The sequence below is a fragment of the Vipera berus genome (assembly GCF_964194415.1).
Source record: "Vipera berus genome assembly, chromosome: 5".
Classification (NCBI taxonomy): domain Eukaryota; kingdom Metazoa; phylum Chordata; class Lepidosauria; order Squamata; family Viperidae; genus Vipera; species Vipera berus.
This window is the reverse complement of record NC_138207.1, coordinates 13,063,728-13,087,077: the sequence shown is the minus strand read 5'-3', so window position 1 is coordinate 13,087,077 and position 23,350 is coordinate 13,063,728. Positions and strand designations below refer to the sequence as shown.

At 42.4% G+C, this 23,350-nt stretch overlaps 1 protein-coding gene and 1 long non-coding RNA gene across 3 annotated transcripts in view; one reads left to right on the top strand and one right to left on the bottom strand.

Moving 5' to 3' along the window:
• TBL1XR1 (TBL1X/Y related 1) overlaps window positions 1-23,350 on the bottom strand; it is a 239,898-nt gene that overhangs the window by 199,177 nt on the left and 17,371 nt on the right. The window lies entirely within an intron of this gene.
• Window positions 10,795-11,559, top strand: LOC308669436. The gene is made up of 3 exons (XR_014026754.1): window positions 10,795-10,813; window positions 11,275-11,380; window positions 11,474-11,559. It is a non-coding gene; the product is annotated as an uncharacterized lncRNA (long non-coding RNA).

Sequence of the window (23,350 nt, the reverse complement as noted above, 5' to 3'; positions counted from 1 at the left end):
GTTCTGCGCATGTGCGCGGGTGCCAGCAAGGTGCACACGGCCATTTCTGCATGCGTGGACTAGTGCCACCGCCATGCAACCGCCTGTTTGCACGTGCCGGCCACACACACACACTTCCCTGCTCTGCCCTTTCCTTACAGGCCACCAAGCTGGAAAGGGTGGGGAACTCTGCCCTAAGTAATTTTGTGCAACTTCAAAACCCACCTAGTATTACTGCAGGATGCAGAAAATGACTTACATTTTAGATCTATGATCTAACCCAGCATTTCTTGACCATTTTAAGATGTATGGACTTCAAATCCCAGAATTTCCCAGCCAGCATGTGTGGAGTTTCAAATCCACACATTTTAAAATAAGGTTAAGCAACAACGATCTAGATCAGGGGTAGGCAACCTTGGGTCTTTTATGACTCGTGGACTTCAACTCCCAGAATTCCTGAGCCAGCATGGCTAGCTCAGGAATCCTGGGAGTTGAAGTCCACGAGTCATAAAAGACCCAAGGTTGCCTACCCCTGATCTAGACCAAGGAGGTTATTACACAAAGTGATTCTGCTGGAGAACACCATGCAGATAGCAAGAGAAGATGGGAGCATTCTGCACGGAACAGTGAATTTTGTAGCATTTCATTTTTCTGATGAAAATTTTCCATTCCATAAATTCATTAATAATAATGAAAGAATGCCAACTACAAATAGAACAGCATGCAAGTGTAGCACTTCAAAGTTTAATTTAAGCTTTTCAAGTAATTTTCTCTACAAAGGGTGTGAAAGAAGTACCTCATTGATCAAAAAATTGAACAATGCAAACTGGGAACTCTCTATGCAAATTATGCTGTGGAAATCACCCTCATTTGTGCAAGATTTTTCCTCAATTCAAAACCTTCTGGGGAAACCATCATTATATATGGCAGGTGAAGAAATGAATTCTCATGTTACTTTTATCAAAGAACTGAAATGATTTTTCCCCCTCTATCATGTCCTGTGCATCACTAATTGCCATATTATAGGCTCTGAGCAACTCTTGATATCAAGGAATCTGGCTCTACTATTAGTCTGGAGAGCTAGGGGCAGGGTGGGATTCAGTCGGTTCACACCGTTTCAGTAGAACCGGTAGCTAATTTCTTTAGAGTTCGGAGAACCAGTTGATATGTGGCAGTAACGCCCCCCGCTTCCTGCCCCCAATCAGACCCATGCAACACCTTCTTTCCAGCTCTGACGCGGTCCTCCGACATTTCCTCCACCGCCGTGGGCAGTCCCACAAACAAAAGAAGTTTGCGGGACTAAAAAAAAAAAAGTTCAATCAATTCCAACTTTGTGAGATCTTTCTTCTTTCGCAAGAAGTTGGAATTATTTTTTTTAGTGCACACGGTGGCGGAGGAAGTGAGAGAGGAGCTGGAAGGAAGGTTAGAAATGGTTTGGGAAGCGAGAACGGTGGTGGGTGGGGCAAGCTCTCAAACTCCGTGGCGGCAGAAAAATGTTTTCCAGCTCCGGCGCTCCACCTGCCGCTTCGGTGGCTGTGTGGGCAGAGCTACGAAGAGGGGTTGGAAGGAGAGTGAAAGGGAAGAGGGTGGGTGGGCAAGTGAGGGGGGAAATCTGCTGAAGCCATCCGGAGTAGACAAAAAGCAGCCACCTCGCCCACTGCAGTTCAGAGAAGCCGCCTCTGAGATGGACAGACAGCCGACAGCTGAGGTGGTGCTGCACTGGGTCGTGCCCGGGAAAAGGAGACATGCAAGACCGGGACGGCCAGGAACGGGGGAGGGGGGGCGGAGGGAAACCAGCCATGCCAGGATACGTCTGGCCACGTGGGACCTCGGCAAGTTCGCGGGCGGCTGGTTGAAGAGAGGGATGGTTGCCGTTCTGCCTCCAGCAATTCCGCAACCAGGAGCTCCTGCTGGGACCTCCTGCCCCCACCCCAGCCTATCCGCCGAGCAGCCCAACCTGACCAAGGTGGAGGGAAGGCGAGGCAGAGAACTTGTTGTTAAAATTATTTGAAACCCACCACTGACTAGGCCGTATAGTAACCCTGGACATCCATAGATTCCAAGCAGTGACTAGTAAAGTTATAAAAAAAGCCCTTTGAGAATGCTGTGTGGAATTATTTACCATCAAAATCCAAACGAATATAAGTGTTGGAAGTTGTAAGGAAAGAGAAGGTATTTCCGATTTCTGAAATGCTACTTCACACTACATTTGCAACAGAATACGGGCTGTACTTAATAGCTATGCTTTGCTACTATGAAGTTCTTATTACAGAACATGACCATCCATGAGAGGGTCAGTTTATGCAGCTAATACTATTATAGGCCTCCAGGATCTGTATCTGGGCAACAGCTGATTCACCTACTCACTCACTCGTCTCTTTTTTTTCTCATACAGTCCTATCACTGACCATGTCATTAAAGATTATTTCCTCTTCCATTTACTTACCCAAACTAAATAAGCCTAGGAAAAGGATCTGCAAAGCTCAGAAATTCAATGATTGGAATTCTTATTCTAAGTCAGGGGTGGGCAATTAATTTTCCCAAGGCGCCACATGTTGTGGAGGGCCACAGACGCCGGTGGCCTGCCAGCCAACGTCCTGTCCCCTGCTGCCCCAGCCCCTGCTGACACCATCCTGCCCCACCAATGCCACTCTGCTGCCAATGATGCTCCACCCCATCGACACTGCCCAATGCCACGGGCTGGGCTGGATGTGGCCCACAGGGCCATAAAATGCCAAGTCATGCTGTGAATTTATTCTGATGTGCTTACAATGTGTGAAGATTCTTAGGACAGGGCGGACTAGCTGTGGCTCCTGAAACCTCTTTTGTGCATTTCTTAAACTCTTCCCAAAAATTTAGCAGCCAACATTACTGCTGAAACGGACAAGTAGAGGCAGTATTCGACTTACGACCATAAATGAGCCCAGAATTATGGTTTTAAATTTTGCCAATTTAACCACTTTTTTAATGGAGGTCCTTAAGCGAATTCATTGTCACCAATGGTTTTTTGTCAGAAATGGGAAGTAAATACCAATTTCCAGGAAAAAAAATCATAAATAGAAGTTACTTGACTGCAGGACACTGCAAAAGGCTATAAATGTGGCCAGTTGCCTAGTACCCAAAATACAATTATGTGAAGGGGGGCAGAGTTTTGAATCTGACTCACAAGTACCATGTTTCTCCGAAAATAAGATCAGATCATATTATTTTTTGCTCCAAAAGATGCATTAGGGCTTATTTTCCGATTAGGTCTTATTTTGGGGGAAATGCGGCACTAAATGCGTCCATCTAGCTGACAATCTTAACTAGGGCTTATTTTTAGGGTGGGCTTATCTTACAAGCATCCTGAAAAATCATGCTAGGGCTTATTTTCCAATTGGGTCTTATTTTAGGGAAAACATGGTAGCTCTGGGAACATCTGTTATAACTTCAAATGGTGACTAAGTGACAGTCGCAAGTTGATAAGTACATGTAATGTTTCCTAGCACTTTTAATGACAGACGAATTTAGCAGAGTACAGAGACAACAGACAGAATTTTAATCTGGCAACACCTTGAATATATCATACTTGCCTGTCATTTCAGGAAACAGTCTGGACAATGTCATCCTTTCTACAAAACGGTCTGTCTCCCATCTGATTCCAAAAGAGGGTGGTTATAAACTTGAATCAGACAAGAGCAATTGCAGCCATCAGCAAACACAAGATCTCCAAACATGAAGATATTGCTTCATGATACAACACAAACCAGAACACTAGGAAATAATAAACTGAACCCACAACAGCCTTTTCTTCCACAACTACAAGAAAGCTCCACCGAAAAAGGTTAAAAAGAATGATGTACTTCCCTCATCCTCTACTGCTCGTTTTCCTATCGAAAAGTTTTCCATGCATAGTTCATTTTGCATTCTCACCAGCTCAAGGTTGACTCAGCCTTCCATCCTTCCGAGGTTGGTAAAATGAGGACCCAGATTGTTGGGGGCAATAAGCCGACTCTGTAAACCACTTAGAGGGGGCTGTAAAGTACTATGAAGCAGTATATAAGTCTAAGTGCTATTAGTTATTATGTGTGGTGGTAAGAACAGATCCAGTTTTGACAGAAATACAATCACCACTTGTCTATAAGGGCAGCTAGGAAAGAAAAGCATAATCCAACATAATTCATATCTGAAGGTGAAGGTTCTGTCAGGACCCACCCCAATCCATGTCTTAGGAATACAAAAGCTCTTGGAGTCAGTTCTAGTCCAAAAGAAATCTTTACTAGGACATGCTTGGTTGTGGGAATACAAGACAGGACTTTGTATTGTTTTACAAATTGAAATTTTATAAAGGGTACCCAGTTCAACCCCCCTTCCCTCAACCCCATTTGGTCAGCCCCCATCCTTCTACTTTGTGTCATCCCTTTCATGGAAAAAAAAGGAACTTCGAATCTTTATGGTTATTGCCTTCTTCCTCTCCAGAATTAAAAGACAGAATTAAAAGAAGCCTTCTTCTCTAACCCTCCCTTTTGTTCCCCCCAGTTCAAAAGGTTCCCTTGGCCTTTGAAATAACCTAAGGCAGGCTGAATCCACATATGCTCCTCCTTCCTCGGGAGATGGCAGAATCCATAGGGAGGGGATAATGTTTTAAACATACATTTATGAATGTGATATAAATGGATTCTGACAGGTTCGTTCTGAGATTGTGGGTCGGTTTCCGAACGTTTCGTTACCAGGCTAGGTAACATCTCCATATCTCCCTAGAGCTGTTCACAAGGCAGGTGAAGCTTTACATGTATTTTGGGCAGCTCCTCCCCCCCTCCCCCCCAACTCAAAGTAAGTAAGTCATGATGTTTACATGCATTGCATTTGCTTGTTGGAGAAGAATACCATCAACCAAGTAAGATTCCAAAAAGGTTTCTGGCAGAGCCCAAGCCAGCTCCAATTACACCACTCCACTGACTGTATGTAATATTAGCACACTGGCAGGGACATGATGCCCAAAGGCCATGCTTGTTTATTTTACGAACAAAAAGGGATTGGGAGAAATTGCTAGCCTATTCCTCTCCTGGGTAATTCAGTTCCCATAGCCACACACAGCTCAGCAAGCAACACAGGCTTTCAACAATGCTAGGAAAGTTTGTGAGCTCTACAACAATGCTGTGTTTGCGACAGGATCAAGTTCAATCACGATGACACAGTATGATGCTTAATTGTAAAGAGCCCCAAAATACATCTAACAAAATAGGGTGGTGTAGTATATACCTATTTCCCTGCTGCACAACATTGCCATGCTGTTCCATCCAATGTTGTGCTACATATCTGTTGTTGATGAAAGAACATTCCAATACTGTTCCATCAACAGATATGTAGCACTGGTTGCAAAATTGTTCTCATTCATTCACCAAACCATTTATGATATGTCCAATACATTTTTTGTAACAATTACCCAAATCTTTTCAATGAACAAAATACTAAACAGAAAATTGAATAGAAACTTTAGATAACAAAAATAAAACATCTTTCAACAGAGCAAACATAGCTGTGTTTGAAATGTCCCAATTTTCAACTGAAGCCTATATATATAAAACTTTTGTATAATCACATATACTTAAAAAACCAGAATGCTGCAACTGATGAACCTGGATGCCCATTTAAAACTGCGAAAAAAGAAATTTATGCATCATTACATATTTAACAGTAATGGAATCAGAGAGGGTTTTTTTCCAGAATTTGACACCATGACAGTTATAGATTATTATTTAGTTTATATAGATAAATAAGTGGGCTGTAGAAATCATTCCAAAGAGATGTTTAGGAATGTGCAAGAATACGCATAAAGTAGGTCTTTTCAAACTGTTCAAGCAATCGCATCCTTTTCGAGGTTTACGCAGGTGCTTCCAAATGCATGTGCCTTAAAAAGACCTGTTATTCCCTCTTTTGATGATTTGCACAGCCCTAATAGGCAAACATGGGCTGGCTCCATTCAAATCGCTCTACCAAACCCTGTCAATTAGTAACCTAATGAAATCTTCTTACAAGTCGACCTGCTTGTAATGTACAATCACGTCAATGCATCAAAGGTTGCCATTTATGGAACACAGAATCCCTGCCAGCCTCCTTCCAAAGGTGTTCATTATCCCACAGGACACTGCAGTGACAGAAGAGCATCGAGAGGGCTAAGGACTTTACCATGAGCAGGGAAAGGAGTGTCACTAAAACAACAATGACACACATGCAAGATGAGGACATAAGAACGCAATTCACATGAGCTGTACAATGACATGGTACACACCATGTCACTGTGAGTTCTACAGCACAATGGTAGACATCTTAGTCAATAAGAAAGCAGAAGCATGGAAAGGTAATGGGAGATTTTACAAAGGGGGAGGGGGTTTCAAGTCTCCAATTCGTTAAAAAAAACTAGCTCTCTCCAACAGCTTATAATCTCTCTCTCTCTCTCCCTTCTCTTTCAGAATATCTAAGCCATGGCTTTTCAACCAGTGGTACGGGTACCACCTGTGGTACATTTGGCACCTGGCAGGTGGTACGCGACCATCCTAGAAAAGTGGTAGCGGGGGAGGGGAATGAGCTGAACCGGTGGCAGCACCGCACAAGCCTGAGCGAGAGACGGCTGGAGCTGCAGGGCTGTCAGGGCTCAGCAGAAGCGCCAGGATCAGTGCCAGGCTCCAGCTGGAGCTCGGCACGGATCCCGGCACTTCTGCTGAGCCCAGAAGAAGCGCCGATCAGCTGGAATGTTGCAGCATCTCCAGGGTCTTGTGATTTACATTCAGATGCTTGGCAACTGATTCATATTTATGACGGTCACAGGGTCCAAGGGTCATGTGAAGTGACCAAAACCTACTGCAAGCACCCAGCAGATGGGGGGAATAATAACCAAACACACCTCCACCCCCGCTGCCAATCCTCAACAGAAATGCTCACTACAATGAAAACCTCGGACAGGAGGAAGAGCGCCGCCGGACGGGCGGGCAGGTGTCTTGCTCAGCTGTGGCTTGGGGGACCCTTTTTAAGTGCCATTGTAACTTCAAACAGTCAATAAGCGAACTGTTGTAAGTCAAGGACTACCTGTACTTCATCACTTTTTTCCTTTTTCTTTTCTTTTTTTTGGTCATCAAGTTTTTGACACCTTGCTAGGCAACTGGTGGTACTCAGATGTTGCCATATCCTAAAAGTGGTACAATGGGTGAAAAGGATCAAAAGCCCTGATCCAACTATGTTGGATGCCCTCGACGTGATGTCCCATTGCCTGGAGGCGGTCCGGGTCTGGATGGGGAGGAACAGGCTTCGACTCAACCCTGACAAGACTGAGTGGCTGTTCGTGCCGGCATCCCGGGAAATTCCGATCATTCCATCATTGGCCATGGGGGGTGAGCTATTACCCCCCGTAGATAGGGCTCGCAACTTGGGGGTCCTTCTAGATTCACAGCTCTCTTTGGAAGAGCATAATGGAGCTGTGACTAGGGGGGCCTTTGCCCAGGTTCGCCTGGTGCGCCAGTTGCGGCCCTATCTAGACCGGGATGCCTTGCGTACAGTCACTCATGCGCTCGTGACCTCTCGTCTGGACTACTGTAATGCTCTCTACATGGGGCTGCCCTTGAGGTCCACCCGGAGACTTCAACTGGTGCAAAATGCAGCCGCGCGAGTTGTCTTGGGGGTTTCCCGATACTCCCATGTTACACCTTTGCTCCGCGAGCTGCATTGGCTACCGGTTGCTCTCTGGGTGAGGTTCAAGGTCCTAGTGATGACTTACAAAGCCCTTCATGGCATGGGTCCGGACTACCTACGGCAACACCTGCGGCCGGCGTCAACTTCCCTCCGTCCAGTGCGCTCCCACAGAGAGGGCCTCCTCAGGGTGCCGCCGATCAAAGAATGCCGATTGGTGACCCCCAGGGGGAGAGCGTTCTCTGTGGGCGCGCCAGACCTTTGGAACCGCTTACCGGTTGAGCTCCGGATGGCCCCCGACCTTCGCTCCTTCCGGCGCGATCTTAAAACCTTCTTTTTCGAACAAGCTGGCCTGGTCTGATGGGATGGGGTTGGGTTTTTATAAATAGCTCTAATTTTAAGATGTATTAATTATTATGGGCATAATGGTTTAATCGCTTTTAATTTTTGTATTCGGTTTTTTACTATGTATTGCCCTGTTCACCGCCCTGAGTCCCTCGGGAGAAGGGCGGTATACAAATTAAATTATTAAATTAAATTAAATTAAATTGGCAGGGCAATTCTGGGAGTTCCCCCCACCAGCAGTTCACCTCCCAATGGCCATAACCTGAGGTAACCTCCCCATCACAAGATCCATCACAAGACTCACTGTTGACTCACACCTGGGCCCATCACAAGACCCATCACAAGACTCACTGATGACTCACACCTGCGCCCATCACAGACCCTCACTTGACACACCCACATCTGAAGCCCTTACAAACAGAACACTGACACTGACATCCCCTAAACTCTTCTGAAGATGTTACCTAGCCTGATAACAAAACATTCAGAATCCAACCCACAAGCTTGGAGAACAAGCCTTCACACTCATCCTATACCCAAGCTACAGATATTTGCCTCTATTACAAGTTCTTCTATCTTAAAGTTGCCAACATTGGAAACATAGCACTATTTGAACTACTGTGAGGTTTAAACCCATATGCAAATGTTTTCAAAACTATGGTATAACTTTGGTGTGGCTAACATTTGTTCTCATTTGAATGACCAATGACAGAGAAATATTTGGAAAGACTGGTTGACCAGACCAGACCAGACCCTACAGGCAAGTATTTTGAGAAGGAAATTTGGGCCTACTAGAACTGTGCCAGTGAATTCTGAAATTCTTGATTTTTATAGCTGCCTTGTGGCCTCATCTTTTTTCACAGGAAACTGAGTAAGTACAACAGGATAACCATCCCATGTTTTCATGGGGTTATGGTATCTTAAATCTGGGATTTTTGAGGTTAAACTGCTTTCTAACTTCATGGCTTATTTTGAGTTTAGATTTTTCACTCCACACACAGTTAAGACTGACATGCAGCAGAGCCGTGAATTTCTTCGAAAAGGAAGATACACATACTTGTGTGCATTAGTCCTCTTTAAACATTCCAACCTGCTCTTCCAGCATTATTAAACTTCTTCAAATAATGTGAAAAACTAACTCAACTGAGTAGGTAGCTCAAAATCAAAGAAACATATGCAAATACAAACGGCTACACACGCTGATCTTTAAATTAAATTAGATTTTGATTCCAGGGGTCAGAATGAAAAGAATAAAATCATGTTTATTTGCTGCAGTGAAATCCTAATGTACTGGATTTTAATGGAGTCAATCAAATTCCCATTGTTTACAAATTTTTTATTATTTGCATAATAATCGCCATAGATGTCATTTTCTCCAATTTAATGGCAATTAGAAATATTATATTCCTTTGCAACAAAAATTCCAATATTGGAATTCACCTGAATTTTATGTAGCCTTGTACATCATATATCTGTAGGCCACTTAGGCATAGAAACATAATCTGCAAAATACCAAAATAAAACAAACTATTTTCAACAACAGTTCAATCTACAACATGGAGTGCATACTTGCTTGCTCTTAAAGAGGCTCTTTAACAAAATTAAATGTTTTGTTTAAGTCAGGTATTTCTCAAAAAATACTGTTTTCATATTGGAATTTCTTAATCCATCATGTCCACTTACTTGCCAGGTTTTCTATTTAATTTAGAATAAGAAACCACTTTTAAGAATGAAGCAACGTTTATTTGGATTTAATTACTTAAAACAAGATTAAATCTACCGTATTTTCCGGCGTATAAGACGACTGGGCATATAAGACCCCCCCCCCAACTTTTGAGATGATTTTCAAGATTTTTCGTCTTATACGCCGGAAAATCAGCGAGCCCGGGAAGGCACGCCCTCCCCTCACTGTGGAGGAAGCAGGGCAGGCTGGCGTCTGGCGGGAGCTGACAGGGCAGTCCTGCGCACGCGGGCGCTCCCCGGCTGTTAAGGAGCACTCCTTAGCAGCCGGGGAGTGCGCGCGTGTGCAGGACTGCCCTGCCGGTTCCCGCCCGACGCTCTTCCCTCTTGAGGCAGCATCGCTCCTCGGCTCCTAAGGAGTCCTCGTGGATGCTGCCTCAGAGCATCGGGCGGGAGCCGGCAGGGCAGTCCTGCCCACGCGTGCACTCCCCGGCTGCTAAGGAGTGCTCCTTAACAGCTGGGGAGCGCGCACGTGCGCAGGACTGTGCTGCCGGCTCCCGCCAGACGCCAGCCTGCCCTGCTTCCTCCACAGTGAGAGGGGAGGGCGTGCCTTCACGGGCTCACTGATTTTCCGGCGTATAAGACGACTGGGCATATAAGACGACCCCCCAACTTTTGAGGTGATTTTCATGGGTTAAAAAGTCGTCTTATACGCCGGAAAATACAGTAACCCATCTCCAAAAAAATAAAGTGCTCTCAACAGTGGGACAAAACCCCCAAAATCATGTCACCTATAAGAGAAAATGATTTTTATCAGCTATAAATAAATCTATTTATTTACAAATTACGTAGATTAATCGGGTCATCCAATTCAGCGATATCTGCTATAAATAAATCTATTTATTTACAAATTATGTAATTAATCGGGTCATCCAATTCAGCGATGATTCTGATATATATGATTCTGATATATATTATATATATAGTTAACTGCACATTTACAACTGTTATATATAAACTGGGAAACTTTCAATCAAGCAACAGTTGAAATGCCAGGAAAAAAAAGGAAAAGAATGAAATAATTAGAAGAAACAAAATGAGAAATTTTGCTACATACAGGAATGATAACTACAGCTTCTCTTAAAACGTAAGGAAAAACTTTCAAAGTAAGCTATAAAATTAATAATTGCTTTTCTGTACAAGAGGATAGGAGATCAGAAAGGGAGTTTCAAAAATAAAGTACAATTCTCTATTAGGAAATTATGAATATTTGGGTTTATGGTGTATGAAAGTATACTTTTCATATAATGAAGAAACACTTACCTGCCCAGTAACAATAATTATTTGGATAGACTGCATAACCTGATTAAAGATAACAAGGATGGAAGGAATTATATACCGTTTCCCTCATGAGTACGGTATTTAATGTTTCCAAATATCAAACATGTAAATTTTGCAAATTACTTAAGAGCCCTTTACTTTACAGTATTGTTTGGAAAAATGAGGTGTTTTTAAGAATGGATTTTATTCCAAGCGCGTAGTATGAACAATTCAATAAAATATTATCTACTAAATTAAATAACTCTATTTCAAATAATGCTATTTCAGGCCAAACATGTACAAATTACGATTTCCAATAATGAAGCTCCTTCACACCTGGAGTTATCAACTGTGGGAGAAACTGACCAAGAATTTGCACGTCTTCAAATCCCAGGTACCCCAGATATTCATGATACCTGCTAACTTCAGATAACTTTTAATCCCATTTACATAGTTGCTAATTGTGTTTTTGTTTGCTCTAATAAAGGAACAATCTTGTAGGGGACTAAGATGTGGGCAACGGAGGATCCATCTTTAATCTCAGTCCTGTCTATGGAAGCTGTTTCATTGGACTTTTCAGTATGCAAGAAACATGAATTCTCTCCACTAACAACATAGGATGGAGAAAGAAATAGGGGAAAATAATTTTCATGTTGATAGTTCTTAACTTACGTCCAGCCATTTAGCATTTTGTCACATTTTTGCTGAAAACTGTCATTAACTTCCAGTTTTTAGCAGAAATAGCCCATAGCAAACAATGGGTTCATTTTACAACTGCTACAAAAATGGTCATAAAATTGGATCAATTATGCAGGTATCCCACTTTACAACAGTTACAACTGCAATGGGCAGGTTCTTTTACAATCATAGGATTGAGGAGTACCTGTACTATTTTTGCTCACTACTTCTGGTCACAAAAACCAGTTCCCATCATAAATGGCTGGCATCAGTTTCAATTGCCTGGGAACCGCTGAAGAACTTGACACTCACCAACATATCCACTGTATCCTGCACCTCATGAAATAAAACTCTGCTCCAATGCTAGAATCTTATATAAAAATACTCAACAGGAGTTATTTCTAAAACGTTTACTTGTGTGTGTTATATATGTGTCACGTGCTTATCTGGGTGTAAACTACTCTATAACAGATCTGATTTGTCCATAAATATAAGCAGAATTGCTCTGTACATTTCACAAAATTGCCAACAGGGCAATGTACATATTTTATTTATTAATCTTTATATACAAACCCAGCTCCAGGCAGTTTATAGTGAAATTTAAAAAAAAACCAGAAATCAGTTCACTTTAAATCTTTGTAGTGAACAACAATAATATGGCAGCCCATTTATAACTCCTCACTAAGCATACAGAAATCTTCTGCAAATGCCCAATTAAGTAATACAGTCTTTGCAATCTTGCAACATACCCGCAGAAAAAGCACAAGATACAGCATCCTATGTTTTAAGGCAGGGGTCCCCAACCCTTGGGCCATGGGCCACTACAAGCAGCGGGCAAGTATGTACACGTGCACCTTCATTTGTGTGAGCGGTGGGCACGCACACTGGCGCAAAGCTCCATTTGCGCATGCTCACTCACGCGCCTGTTACTCACCCATAGCCATCCCCTCTACACTCCCCCCAGCCAGTCCGCCAAGCCATAAAGGTTGGGGACTAGTAGTTTAAGGTATGGTCTACCACAGAAAAAGATGATGCAACAACACAGGGACAGAATCCTAAGCTTTCAGCCCAAATGTGTGCCACTTAAGAGAGGATAATTCCTGATGTTCCATAAAGCCAAGTTACATGGGGTTTTATTAGTCAAAACCAGCACTTTAAACTGGATTCAGAAACTTAATGAGAAGCAGTGAAGCAACATGAATGTATCAGTTACATTACAGTAGCACAGCTAATACTGCATATATTTCAACTTTATCTGAAACATATCCTACCGTTCGGAGGAAAAATGTCATTTTTCAATGGCTTCACAATTTTTGGACATTTTATACCTGTCAGTCAGACATTTTAGAACATGCTCCTAAGGGAGAATAAGCACTATTTAATTGCTAATGCACACGTCGTAATAGCTAGAGCATCAATTAGCATGCACTCTTGTTCTGAAAATATACAAATTAAGAGAAAATGTGCCTTGATTTAAAATCAATTTGCCCTGCAACCATTGTCTAAGATTTTACATGACCCATTTGGGTGGATAAAAATCATGAATTATTTAAGCCAGCAGTTTTTTATTGTTTTGAGAGAAAAAAATCAATCATTTTTTCTTGATCTAGGGTAATCCCTCTACATGCAAATTTACTTTCACAGAAAATAAGTCAAGACATCCAGCTCTTAAAGCTAAGCATTATGAAGGCCTGCTGACATGCTGAAATTAATTTTCTGTACACTTTATAAGACAGAAAGATCACCGCTCATCTCAAATGAGACTGATATTGTTGTACTGTTTTGTTTTTGGCTCCCAAATATAACAGTCTGTAAGACTAGTTACTATGCTGGAGATAAATCAGAAAGCCAAACAATAACAACAACAACAAATTAATAAGGGCTTCATTGATTACAGAAAGACTTCCAATTGTGTCAATCATGTCAAGCTACTAGAAGGTGCTTAGAAGAATGAGAACCCCAGAGAATATCATGTCCTCAAAACAAAAAGATAAACCAGAAAGCCAGTCTAAACACACCATGATGAAAAAGACTCCAGTTTTGCAAAGGAGAGTCACAAAACTGTATACAGGTAGTCCTTGACTGACATCCATTTGATTAGTTACTATCCGAAGTTACAACAGCACATAAAGAAACAACTTATGACTATTTTCATACTTACAACCGTTACAGCATTCCCATGGTTAGATTATCAAAATTTGAAACTTGGATTAATGGATTAATGATTAATGAATGAACCTTTATTGTCAAAGGACAACCATGTATACATTGAGATTGGCTGAGCCTCCCTTCATGCCCCCACCCCCAACTCACAGTGACAACAAACCCTCCATCTTATTACACCATGTGAGCTGATTGCACAACACATCGGCCTCGCAAGTCAATCATACATAAAGTTTATAAAATTATTTCCCGTTCAACAGCCTAACAGTCCATGGATAAAAGCTGTTCTTTAGCCTGTTGGTACAGCTGGCTATACTCCTATATCTCATACCCGATGGTAGGAGAGTAAAGAGATACCAACCAGGGTGTGAGTCATCCCTGAGAATTTTCCTCACTCTTCCAAGGCAGCGAGCCCTGGCGATGTCATCCAGTGGTGTCAGGGGACAGCCCACAATGTCTTGTGCTGTGCTCACTACCCTCTTTAATACTTTCCTATCCACGGCTGTCAGACCAGCATAGCAAACCACAATACAGTACAAGAGGACGCTCTCTATAGTAGACCGGTAAAAGAAAGTCATCAGCCATTGTTCTAGCCTGTTCTTTCGCAAGACCCTGAGGAAGTGGGCCACCTGGGTTGTATTAACTTTCCAGGTAAGATCTTCACAGACGTAGACTCCCAGAAATTTAAAGGAGGAAACTCTCTCCACACAGCCGCCCCACCCCCATGTAAAGTGGGGCAGGTTCCTCCGGAAGTCTAGCATCATCTCTTTTGTCTTGCTGATGTTCAGGTGCAAGTTGTTGTTGAAACACCATGTGGATAGTTTTTGTACCTCCCCCCTGTATGCTGTCTCATCCCCACCAATCTATATACACAATATATTCATAAAGGAAACCGGATTTGAATTTTTGCGGTTTTAAAACTGGAGGAAGAAACACTAGTGTGCTAATAACAGGTGAAAATGCAGAGGAACTGTACACTAGAGTAACGAAAATCAACAAGCACAATAAAAAACAGGACTAAGTTTAAATATACAGGTAGTCTTCATTTAACATCCACTCATTCAGCGACCATTCAAATTTGTGACAGCACTGAACGAGAATTATGTACACCAGTCCTTACAGTTGAAGCATCACAACATCCCCACAATTACATTATTCCAATTTGAGCATATGGTAACCAGCTTGCAATTATGTCACATGTCACACAGTTGTGTCATCACCATTTGTGAGCTTCACTGATGACTTCCAACAAGCAAAATCAACAGGGAAGCTGGCAGAAGGTTTTAAATGGAGATCAGGTAACTGTGGGAACACCGTAGCTAGGCTAATGACAGCAACTGGGACTGCCAAAACTGCCATGGCAAGTCGACAAGAGTCCCCTGATGTTATATCTTACAACTGTGTCACTTAGTGATCGAGTTCCCATTCCCAATTACTATTAGTAACCAAGATTACCTGTGGAGACCAGGGAAGTCATGACAACAGGTGTGGCAACCAACATTATAACTGAAAATTGCAGTACAGGTAGCCCTTGACTTACAGCCACAATTAAACCCAACATTTTCACTGCAAAGCAAGGCAGTTAAGTGAGTTTGAGAGAGATCTCATTGGAAAAGATCCTGATGTTGGGAAAAATTGAAGGTAAAAAGAGAAGGGGACATTGGAGGATACGATGATTAGTGTGTGTTATCAATGCAATGAACATGAATTTGGGCAAACTCTGGAAGGCAGTGGAAGGCAGGGGGATCTGGCATACTATGGTCCATGGGGTTGCAAAGTTGAACGCAACTTAGCGACTGAACAAGTATCAATGCTAACTTAACACATAATCAAATCAAATTGTTAATCAATATCCACCAAAGGTTCATGTGAAAATATGAAAAGTTATAACACACTATGATTATACCATTTAAGATATCGAGTGTGCTGAAATAGCAGTATTTACCTTTGGAAGAGATAGGCATCCAACTTTATACTTGAGAGAAGATTAACTGGATTATTCACCTCCTGGCCTGGTTCAGATTACTTACATATTATTTATTGATAAGGTATATTTTTCTGAATTGTCACAACACACTGAACCCATGGTCTACAAATCACAACAGCTGAGTGCGCACATTGCATTTAGCCATTTCTGGCATAGCATCTTATCTTGAGTCAGACTCTGTCAAGCCTATTCAGAGTAAGAGGGTTAGGAAGAAATGAAAATACTGCAGCTTCTCAGAACTATTCCCAACACCCATTTAGATTCCTTGAAGAAAGATATAAAATGGGTGTTTAAAATCAGCGTTAGCATGTATTGCTGAAAATGTCAAATGCAAGTCTCTATCTGCTTAATGTAATTTAAAAAGCCTGCCATAGAACTTCAGAAACCACAGGATAATTTCAATAATAAAGTTCTAGGTAACTGAAATAGAGCTCTTGAATAAGGCATTAAAGTGAGGGACAGGGGAACCATTATACCATTGGTGGCGAACCTATGGCACGTGTGCCAGAGGTGGCACTCGGAGCCCTCTCTGTGGGCACATGCACCATCACCTCAGCCCCGCCTCCCCGTGGCCCCATCAGCAGCCCCCCCGAGGGTCGCCGCTGAGCGCAGCCCGCATGGAGAAGCGCAGCTAAGGACATGGCAGCCAGGCAGTGGGGACAAGATTCCGCCCTTGCATCCTGTCGTGCGCCGTTGATGGTGCGGGTGGAGGGTGTAGCTGCCATGGCGCTGCTGGGCCACCTGGGTGATTGGCAGGCTGTGGAGGTGGTGGATGGCCCTGTGGGTGGGTAGAACAGGGGGGTGGCACGGGGTGGGGGCGGCATGGGGCGCAAAGTGAGGGCGGGGCTGGTTTTGGGGAACTCGGTCTCTACAAGGTTCGCCATCACTGCCAGCCAGATTTCTACTGCCACCCCCCTTTTCCAGCATGTGTCTACATTACATGTAATATTTGTACAACTAAAAAAAGGATAAAGGTTCCCCCGCACATGTGTGCTAGTCACTTCCAACTCTAGGGGCTGGTGCTCATCTCCGTTTCAAAGCCAAAGAGCCAGCGCTTGTCCGAGGACGTCTCCGTGGTCATGTGGCCAGCATGACTAGACGCCAAAGGCGCACGGAACGCTGTTACCTTCCCACCGTAGTGGTCCCAATTTTTCTACTTGCATTTTTACGTGCTTTCGAACTGCTAGGTTGGAAGAAGCTGGGCCGAGTAACAGGCGCTCACTCTGCTACACGGCACTCGAGATTCGACCCGCCAAACTGCCGACCTTCTGATCGACAAGCTCAGCGTCCTAACCACTGAGCCACCACGTACAACTAGCACACCTCTAAAACTAACCATAATGTTCCCCTCCTTTATATATCACCACAAAGTGTCCAGCAGATCTTTTGCACATTCTTGTCACCTCATCTTCTTTCCGGATAGGAAAGTAAAACCATTTTTGCTTTAAAAGGGACTACAAAACTGCTACTTCCGTTAAGCATCTTTTACAGCCATGTTCACTCAGCTGCAAAATGGAAGAGGGGAAAAAAATAATAACAGATTAAATGCAAAATGTCAAGCCAAAGTAGTGGGGTATTCTTTTCCAAGCCCAACTTCCTGGAAAGAATTACCCTAGAATATAAATTCATCAAAGATCACAAACTGCAGTTACCAAGCACTGGGTACTGTAAATATCTATCACATTTTCAAAATAAAAAGGTGCTATTTTCCAACATGCCCTGTTTTGATAACTCAGAGTGAAAAATAAAGTCACAAGTAGCAGTCACATTACACCAATGTCCCCCCCCACACACACACACACACACCAACAGAGAAATGTCACAACTTGCTTTGGAAGAGGAAACACATACTGTACTTTGGATGTGTAAAGTTCAAGATACAAAGCCTGGCTTATTCAGTTAAAAAAAAAAGCTAAGGTAAATTTTGGCTTAGGATCTCAAGAAGCCATGATGATTTATTTGGAGTCAACTGCATAAACCAAGAAAGATGCATTATATCTAATCATATTATTGATCTAATTCACTGGGCTATTCACAAGTGCTTGAGATGCAAAGGTATTTTGGAATATGCAAGTGTGCAAATTTCTAAACTAAGCTCACCTTTTCCCAGGATTGCAAGGCTAATTTAAGGAATTAAAGATAAGTGCAACATTTGAGCTCCACACAAACCTGAAGGTCTTGCATAATCTTACTATTAAATTTAGTATTTTCAACACTGATGTGTTTCCAGCTTTTCACACAAAATCCTTCCCAATTCTTCCTGAAGAGGGCAGGTATTCAGACTGGAACACTGCATACTGCTCATGTATTCTACTAATAAATTGCAGCAAAATGCAACTTTGGTCAGTTCTAATGTTCTTTTCTGCTTCTGACATTGCATGCCTAAATATAATCTACCTGCACAAATTTACTTTTCTAAAGTTGTTTATACACAAACAACCTCTATTCTCTAGATTCTACAAAAATTTACAAAATCCATCAATACTTGTTCTTGGAACAAAGCAGGTTTTTTCCCTTTGGGGTAATGGGTGTACATTTGTATTTTTTCCTCTAATAAGCATTGTACAGATATCCCATAAAGGTAAAGGTAAAGGTTCCCCCGCACATGCGTGCTAGTCATTTCCAACTCTAGGGGCCGGTGCTCATCTCCGTTTCAAAGCCGAAGAGCCAGCGCTTGTCCGAGGACGTCTCCGTGGTCATGTGGCCGGCATGACTAGACGCCAAAGGCGCACGGAACGCTGTTACCTTCCCACCAGACTGGTCCCTATTTTTCTACTTGCATTTTTTACATGCTTTCGAACTGCTAGGTTGGCAGAAGCTGGGACGAGTAACAGGCGCTCACTCTGCTACGCAGCACTCGGGATTCGACCCGCCAAACTGCCGACCTTCTGATCGACAAGCTCAGCGTCCTAACCCACTGAGCCACCACGTCCCTAGTACAGATATCCCATACGTCCATAGAAATTACCCTGGTTCTGCTTACCAATTTCAGCACTTAATCATTCCCCATTTTGTTCCAACTATTCATATCCCATCCTGCTAGAAGTAAGTAGTTCCTTCCCATACTGTCTTATAAAAGATACAAGTCAGAAGAATGCTGCTTTTTAATATAAATAATGTTTAATAAAACTATTTCCTGGAAAGATGTTTCTATTTAATCCTCATAAACTCTCTCTAAAATTTATCTCCAGTTTCATTACATGGTTCCAACCCTTAGATCTTTGAACAATAAATTATAATTAGCAACAGGATGTTGTGAAATTTATAATGCCACTATAATTAGTGCTGGATACTTTGCACCAAAAAAGGAAGCTTTAGCTGTTACAAAAGGAAGCATCCAAACTTTTTTTTAAAAAAAGTGGGAGGGAGATATTAAATTGATATTATCCAGGCCAACCCAACAGTACTACTAAAGATCTATGGAGATTCTCAGTCATCCAGGTCATAGTTATCCCAAAGATGCTTTTTCAGGAAGCAACTGGACTTTTTCTTTGAAGATGTTTCACTTCTCATCCAAGTTGCTTCTTCAGCATCTTTGAGAGTACTACTAAAGGATTGCTTGAGATGATAGTAATTTAAATTCACTCAAGAAATCTAACTATGTCACAGAAAATGATCAGCCCCAATTTGGACAATGTGAGAATTTTGCTCAGGAATCAAAACACTTAATACAAACTGCCTTCTATCAGAACAGTCTAAACATATGAACACCTTTGACAAACCCAAACCATCAATGGGTTCAATGAACATATATTACATTTGTACTTCGATTTTTAGAAGCATCTCTTATGAAACAATTCAACAGTCAATGCTCAAAACATTAGTAGTGCTTTAAGTACTAAGTATTTAGTACTTGTACTAAATCAGAACTTAAGGTACTATATCCGGACTGTAACATTCCAGACTACTAGAGGGCAGAAAATACAGAAATGCCTAATGTTCATCTGTATTATTGCAGGATGTAAACAGTAGCCCTATACACAAACCGGAAGTCAAGAAAAAGGAATAGTAGTGAAATATCAAGGAGTAATGTTCCATTAAGGGACGCAGTGGCTCAGTGGGTTAGGACGCTGAGCTTGTCGATCAAAAGGTCGGCAGTTTGGCGGGTCAAATCCTAAGTGCCGCGTAGCAGACTGAGCACCTGTTACTCGTCCCAGCTTCTGCCAACCTAGCAGTTCGAAAGCACGTAAAAATGCAAGTAGAAAAATAGGGACCACTACGATGGGAAGGTAACAGCGTTCCGTGCGCCTTTGGCGTCTAGTCATGCCGGCCACATGACCACGGAGACGTCCTCGGACAAGCGTTGGCTCTTCGGCTTTGAAACGGAGATGAGCAACGGCCCCTAGAGTCGGAAACAACTAGCACGCATGTGCGGGGGAACATTTACCTTTAATGTCCATTACTTTTCCCAGATCAATGCAGCATGCCTTTGAACCTTCCTCTGTGTGTGTGTGGGGCGGGGGAGACATCAGGAAAGCAGGTTGCCACACAACTCTATTGCTGTCCTCATGAGAAAATTCAGAACCAAAACATCTTTTAGATGTTAAACAGCTTTTTGCTCAATCTTCTTTTCAGAGTTTTGAATGAACTTTGGGGTAGAGCACTAAGAAAGACAAATCGTAGGGTATCAGATTATCAACTGTGTCCTGGCCATGTTTTATAGCACCCACTTCCAAGGGTAATATTAAATACAGGTCGTCCTCGCCTTACAACCATTTGTTTAGTGACCATTTGAAGTTACAATGGCACTGAAAAAAAGTGACGCACGGCCAGTTTTCACACTCATGACCATTGCCGCACAACCATGGTCAGATGATCAGAATTTGGGCACTTGACAACTGGCAGGAATTTATGACAGATGCAGCTTTCCTCACCTGGCTTCTAACTAGCAAAGTCAATGAGGGAAGCTAGATTCACTTAACAACTGCATGATTCGCTTAACAACTGTGGCAAAAAAAAAGATTGTAAAATGTGGCACAACTGCCCTGTCTTGGATAGCAATGGAAACTTCGGGCTTTATTGTAAGTCAACGATTGCCTGTACACATGCTCATGTTATTCATTTTCATAGTAGAAATGCTATGTTGTGTGTGTCAGAGGAGAAAGCAGTACATCTAAGAAATTAAAGGCATGGCGCACGGTAAGAAAATGAATTATAGTTGTATCGATCATATTTTATACCAGCACCATTTACTAAACACAATCTTCTATTTTTGCAAACCTCCAAATCTACGCACCACTTCACAAACTGCCTTTTTTTCTTTAAACTTCTCACTTGCCTTTGAAAACAACTTTCTTGGTCTTTTCCCTTTTCCCAATATTTGTTTTACAATTCAAGCCTCCTTGGTTTTCTGTATATGGGCAAACATGTCAATGAACATCTTTTCTTCTGGCCACTTTTACACTCAATCCAAATTCCTTCAGTGCCTGTTCATTGATAACCCTCTTCTTTATTATTCACACTTAAGTAACCCAAATATATAAATAAAATAAGAATCCAATCATACCAGAGAGTTGTATTCATGATATGCTCCCCAGGACTGAATAATCCATGTTTGCTTTAATTATTACTTTTACCTCAATTCTCCACAATACATAAAACATGAACTAGCCACACAACCTGTATTTGCGCAATACAAATTGTCTATGATTTGGCATATATGTGATTAATATATCTCAGAACATGTTACATGTTAAATTACTGGGCTAGCCCATAGAAGTTGGCTTGTGGTTCTGACCCATCATCAACTAATGGAACATATACACATCTACCTTCCCCCCCTCAAATTTCCCAGTTTATTTTATATTTATTTTGAATTTTTTAAAAATGTGAGAGGAAATCAGAGGTGACTAATATTTTCCTTGTATTTAAGGCGATTTTTAGTCACTTGTCACAATACTCCAGAAGCTAATTCCTCCATTCCCCATAGATTCAAGATTTCACTATTCATAATTTGCTGTAACTCATTGGATATTTGAATATAATCCCAGTGAATAATAAACTGAACTAGTACACTATGCTATAATGTGTTGTAGTTTGTATAGCTCAATATACTGGCCATTATTGGTCAGCAACAGTGTTTTATTTGGGTTTAACACAATATATTTAATTACCGTATATACTTGAGTATAAGCCGACTCGAGTATAAGCCGAGACCCCCAATTTTACCCCCCAAAACTGGAAAAAAGTTATTGACTCGAGTAGAAGCCGAGGCTGGGAAATGCAGCAGCTGGAGGCTGGATCCCCCGAAAGACGTCTCTGCTGAGATGAGAGAACGGGGTGGCAAGCCGCCGAGAGAATGGGGCGGTGGAGTGCTCCGCCGAGAGAATGGGGCGGCTTGCTGTTCTCTCGGTGCAGCACGGCAGAGGCTGGATCTCGCGAAAGAAGTCTCCGCTGAGCGAGAGAATGAGGCGTCTCAGCGCCCATTTTCTCGGCGAAGACTTCTTTCGGGGGATGCAGCTTCTGCTGCCCCTTTCTCTCAGCTGCCCAGTGGAACAGCTTGCCACCAGAAATCAAGAGTGCTCCATCACTGGAGGTTTTTAAGAAGAGACTGGACATTCACCTGTCTGAGATGGTATCGGTCAGTGGTGGCGAAACTTTTAGAGACCGAGTGCCCAAACCGCAAGCCAAAACCCACTTGTTTATCACAAAGTGCCAAGGCAGCATCGGCATTCTGGTGCCCTCGGGGGAGGGGACAGGGAGGCGCCTCTGAGTGCCGCCTCTGGCACGAAAAAAAAGGGGGAGCAAAAAATGGGCCACCGTACCGCAAGGCACAAAAACGCCAAACGCCATGCCGCAGGGTGCAGATACAAGGCACCGCACCACGTGAGAACGGGGCTGGGCTAGTGAGTATCACGCAGGCACTAGCCCCGCCCCCTTTGCAGCATGTGCCTGCTCGTGGCCCCGTGCACACATGCACGCATGTAAAATGCTTCCCCCTCCCTTTTCTTCCAGTCCACCAACCGACAAGGACCTACTGCTGGCAGCGGTGGTGGCGCACGTGCCAACAGAGAGGGCTCTGAGTGCCACCTCTGGCAGGCGTGCCATAGGTTCACCACCACTGGTATAGGTCCTCCTGCTTGAGCAAGGGGCTGGACTAGAAGACCTCCAAGGTCCCTTCCAGCTCTATTCTATTCTATTCTATTCTATTCTATTCTATTCTATTCTATTCTATTCACTTTCTATATTTCTATTCTATTCTATTCTATTCCATTCACTTTCTATATTTCTATTCTATTCTATTCTATTCTATTATTACCATTCTCTATTCTATTCTATTCTATTTTATTCACTTTCTATATTTCTATTCCATTCTATTCTATTCCATTCACTTTCTATAATTCTATTCTATTCTATTCTATTCTATTCACTTTCTATATTTCTATTCTATTCTATTCTATTCTATTCTATTCCATTCACTTTCTATATTTCTTTTCTATTCTATTCTATTCTATTCCATTCACTTTCTATATTTCTTTTCTATTCTATTCTATTCTATTCTATTCACTTTCTATATTTCTATTCTATTCTATTCTA